The sequence below is a fragment of the Gadus macrocephalus genome, chromosome 7 (genome assembly GCF_031168955.1).
Source record: "Gadus macrocephalus chromosome 7, ASM3116895v1".
In the NCBI taxonomy this organism is placed as follows: Eukaryota; Metazoa; Chordata; class Actinopteri; order Gadiformes; family Gadidae; genus Gadus; species Gadus macrocephalus.
In genome coordinates this window covers 461,567-466,913 of record NC_082388.1, presented here as the reverse complement: position 1 = coordinate 466,913, position 5,347 = coordinate 461,567, and the positions used below count along the sequence as shown (strand labels likewise).

General features: G+C 44.7%; 1 non-coding gene across 1 annotated transcript; it reads right to left on the bottom strand.

Annotated features, from left to right (window-relative positions):
• Window positions 1-3,613: 3,613 nt before the first annotated feature.
• On the bottom strand, window positions 3,614-3,686 carry trnam-cau (transfer RNA methionine (anticodon CAU)). The gene has a single exon. It is a non-coding gene; the product is annotated as a tRNA-Met (tRNA).
• Between the last annotated feature and the right edge of the window lie 1,661 nt (window positions 3,687-5,347).

Here is a 5,347-nt window from a genome sequence, read left to right as displayed (position 1 = left end):
GACATTTTTTTTATTCAATAGCAACGATAATGAGACGGAAAACAGGTAAATTTTGCCGCCATCTGGGGGGAGATACGTCATCTCCAAACATCCGGTGGAGTTTCGGCGGTGTGCGGAAGCGTTCGGAGGCGTTCTACGCATGTCTGTAGACCGTACTACACAGTCAAGTGTAGTATGGTCAAGTAGTAGACACTAGACAGAAATAGTATGTACTAGGTATTCGGATGCAGCCTAACACTATCCCAATGCTATATAATAACTCTTACTGCAATGAATTTTGTTGTCGATTTATCCTTTACTAATGACGTTCATGTTAACTAATGGTGTTGGTGTTAATTAAATTATTCATTCACGTTATTATTATTATTTAGTTATCCTTCTACATTATTTAAGAGTGATAACTCTGACCCACTAACCCATGCTGTATTATAACAGACCTACTGCAATAACTTGTGTTAATTAATGGCCCCTTATTGTAAGTCAATTAGTCACAGAACTCCCACAAGAGGCTGGATGTGAATTCAGCCATTGTTTGGGTCGGCCCCAGGCATAACCAACCGTCACACACACACACACACACGCACACACGCACACACACACACACACACACACACACACACACAGACAAACACACACACACACACACACACACAGACACACACACACACACACACACACACACAGAGACACACACACACACACACACACAGACATACACACACACACACACAGACACACACACACACACAGACACACACACACACACACAGACACACACACACAGAGACACACACACACAGAGGCAGACGCACACGCACACACAGACACACACACACACATTCCACCTTAATGAACATCATATGTCTCTCCCAGACAGTGGCTGACCGGCCGGGGGCACCGAAAAGAAAGCTTTGAGCTTAGCCTGCTTAGTGGTGGGAGGAACGCACGTACGCACGCACATACACACGCACAGGCACGCACACACGCAGGGCGCATGCAAGCATGCACGCACACACTCTTTAATAACTGGCCTATTCAGTTCTGCGTATGAATGACACACACATACTAGGAAAACACACACACACACACACACACACACACACAGCACATGGAGCGCACACACACACACCAATTGTTATTTGTCTAAACATGACACATACAGCCTAGATCAGGGGTGTCAAACATACGGCCCGGCCCGCATGATTTGATCAGTCCCGCGACTTGTAGAACATACATTTCCGAGTATGTCAAAAAAAGATGTAAGTCTCTAGCCCATTCCTGTGATGAGTTATGATTTTTTAAAGAAATTACCAAAATGCTCACTCCAGCCGCTAGGGGGCAGCCAAAAAATGAATAAAAAGAAGGAATTCTACGCTTGTCCTTGTTTCACCACAATTAAGAAATTATCAAGGGTGACATCCCCATTACCAAAATGTCTTAGTCAAAAAGAGGAAAATTGGACAGAGTGCAGTTTTCCAGGAAAAAGAGAATTATTTATTCACAGAGGTGAATACAAAAGCAGTGTATGTGATCCGTGATTATGTAGGCTACAAATGTAGGCTGAATGATAAAGCATAGTACTGGAAAACTAAGTCAAAGATTTGGAGTTGACGTAGGTTATTTTGCCATTATTTTACTGGTCGGGCCCACTTGAGGTCAGATGGGCTGTATGTGGCCCCTGAACCACAATGAGTTGGACACCCCTGGCCTAGATGGCACAGAACATAGAGAGACACATCTATTTAATATTGAATACATAGAATAGTAATTGATGTATCTCATCTCCAACAGTATTTTAGGGTGGATTCTTTTATAATTATATAACGGCCCAGAAGCTGTTAAACCAGCTCTGATTCAGACCGCCTCATTTCTCTACTCATGTTTTCAGATTATTGTTTTAAAGCTAGAGTAGGCGATTGGAGAAACCAGGCCGAGGGAGCTCAGACGACATCCCACGCCTCCAAAGCCACGCCCCCAAAACAGGTGACTAGCTCGTTAGCTTTAGCTCCGGTCTGCTAGCCATGTGGAAGACTCTGGTCAGGTGTTACTAGCTTGCTAGCTTTAGCTCGCTAGCTGTAGCAACAGGTCTGCTGGCCCTGTGGAAGACTTCGGTCAGGTTTTACTAGCTTGCTAGCTTTAGCAACAGGTCTGCTAGCCCTGTGGAAGACTTCGGTCAGGTGTTACTAGCTTGCTAGCTTTAGCTCGCTAGCTTTAGCAAGAGGTTGCTAGCCTATCTATAAGTGCAATGAGTGCACGCAGGTAGCCAGGGAGCTAGGTAGAGTGACAGGTAATTAGGTAGACAGACAGACACTCAGACAGACAGGTAGCTAGGTAGACAGAGGGGTAATTAGGTAGACAGACAGACAGGTAGCTAGCTAGACAGACAGGTAGCTAGGTAGAGAAAGAGGTAGCTAGGTAGACAGACAGGTAGCTAGGTAGACAGACCGGTAGCTAGGTAGACAGAGAGGTAGCTAGGTAGACAGACAGGTGGCTAGGTAGACAGACAGGTGGCTAGGTAGACAGACAGGTAGCTAGGTAGAAAGACAGGTAGCTACCTAGACCGACAAATATAGGAACTCGTAAAGACAAACAGAAGCTCAAAGTTACTTTAATAAACACAGCGGACCGGGTTCTCTCCCGAGTTAAGTTAAGGAACACAGCAGCCTCCTTAAGTCTCCTTCTTCCCATGCGTGCTTTAGTGAGCGTCTCTGCACCACATGATCAGAGCAGATGCTAAGCTCTGACCTTTAGAGCTTACAGCACCCCTTTGTGTGTGTGTGTGTGTGTGTGTGTGTGTGTGTGTGTGTGTGTGTGTGTGTGTGTGTGTGTGTGTGTGTGTGTGTGTGTGTGTGTGTGTGTGTGTGTGTGTGTGTTTTGTCCACCCCTGTGTCAGCACTTTCCCACCCCCCCTCTTAAGTCAGGATCCAGACCTGAGTTACAACGTTAATAATGAAGGAAAGGAATGGCGTCCGGAATCCGAATGTCTCTTAATCTACAGCAGACCAGTACAGCGCCAGTCCCACAGCCCATGTCTCCAGTACTTTAATTGGGTTGTGTGTCGTTCTCACGGTGGCAGACACACACTCACGCCTTTGATATCACAGACTGAGTTCATCCCTTTCACGAGTTCCAAGAGTTAATATCACGTTTTTTATTTTGTTAATGAAATATAAAAATTACAATTTACAAAATAGAACAAATATTGAACAGTTTTGTGCGTTTACAGACAAACTAAAATAATCTGAAATGATAGAGAAAAAGTCTTCAGTTTTCGTCTATGTATTTTCTACGCATCTCGTTAGAGTGTGTGTGTGTGTGTGTGTGTGTGTGTGTGTGTGTGTGTGTGTGTGTGTGTGTGTGTGTGTGTGTATAATCATGTACATACACACATACATTCCGCTTTTGTAATCATCCTGATGTCGGTGAGAAAGACAACAACGCTGGCCCCGAGTAGATCACGAATCCTTAAAAGGAATCGTAATACAATTTTAGTCATACAGGCAAAATGATTGATCCCCTTTTGGGGAACAGGTCGGAGGTATCAGGTTTAGTGATTCAGGGGAACCCAACCGTCTTTCACACAGCATGACTCTCCGGGAATTGTAAAAGGGTGTGCCCCGTGTGAGGCTCGAACTCACGACCTTCAGATTATGAGACTGACGCGCTGCCTACTGCGCCAACGAGGCAGAGCTGCGAGAACATCATAGTCCGGTAAAAAAAAAACATGGCGTAAAACGAGTTCATGGAACAAAACAAATCAATGTTATTTATGCCTAGTAGATAATTGTTTACGAACAATGTAACTCCTATTGAATGTAGTTTTGTTAAATGTACCATGTGTGGGGGATTTTGCGCCCACTATCGTTGGGGCTGCAGACTGCAATCAACTGAAAACATGGTCTGTAGTCTGTACGGGTCATTACTGGTCTGTATTTGTTTTTAATGGCCTGTAAAGTGTTATATTAGGAGTGAATTTAGGTAATAATAATTGTACTCAGTTTTTAAAACCATCGCCATAGCTTGCAAGTAAATAGCGATTGTATTATATTAAAAAGGCGTTGTTCCTAGAGCCGTCCTGGGCCCGTGTACAAACGTTGCAGGCTTCCTGGTAGTGACTGTGTGGAGATAGAAGAAGCTGTAGGAACCAAAAAGTTCTCATCCTCATTGGATTATATATATCCCAACCCTGAATGTATTAAACTGATCACGCACTAATATAGGGATAGGATAGCGTTAATGTACCCATCAACCTTAAGCGGCCGAAAACGGCTCTTCAATAAAATAGTTCCCCAGAAGAACCGCCAGGGGGCGTCAGAGGCTCACGGACGAGTCGTCAGCCACACGGTCTGTAGCAGTGGAGGCTTCTCCAGTGAGGAGAGGGAGGTCCTCACTGGAGGACCTCCCTCTCCTCAATGTTAAAGATCCTCCTTAACATTATTGGCAATAAAGTTTGCCCATACTACTAATGAATTAATGCCCTTAAAAATAGCCAAAGGAGGAAGGCAACCTTCATCCCCAGGCTGTCCTGCTCCTTAATGCTGACCACTCAACCCGGTATCATGCGATTGCGTGCTCCTGCGCACGAACGTTAATCTATTGAAGCGTGTTCCAGAGCACGATAGTCCGACTTTTTGCGTGCTACACAGAACGAAATGTAAACCAATGCATTCTGAATGTGAGTGTTCTAAGACAATTAACGTGCTCCACAAAACATGATCTTGATGGGAGACATGAATGCAAAGACAGGTGGAAACAACAACGGCTACGAGCTAATAATGGGAAAAGAAGGACCAGGCACCATGAATGAGAATGGAGAGAGATTTGCAGAAGCCTGTGCAGACAACAACTTGGTCATCGGTGGGTCAGTGTTCCAACACAAGAACATCCATAAAATAACATGGGTGTCTGCTGACCACATCACAGAAAATCAAATTGACCACATCTGCATCAGCCAGAAGTTTAGGCACTCACTGCTGGACGTTAGAGCCAGAAGAGCAGCAGACGCAGGGTCTGACCATCACCTCCTCACAGCAAAGATTCAGCTGAAATTAAAAGCCATGAAACACAGAGAAGGAAGGGTCAAATTTAACATACAACAATTTCAGGATATAGGTACAACAGAACTCTACAAAATCGCACTGCACAACCGGTATCAAGCACTGGAAATAGAAATAGAAACCCCCAGGGAAGTGGATGAGATATGGAAAGGTCTGAAAAAAAGACACATGTGAGGAAGTAGTAGGGAGACGAAAGACAGACAACAAACCCTGGCTTTCCACAGACACCACCAGAAAATTGAGCGAGAGGAGGGGGAAAAAGGAGGCATTAAACAGAAGCAAAACCAGAG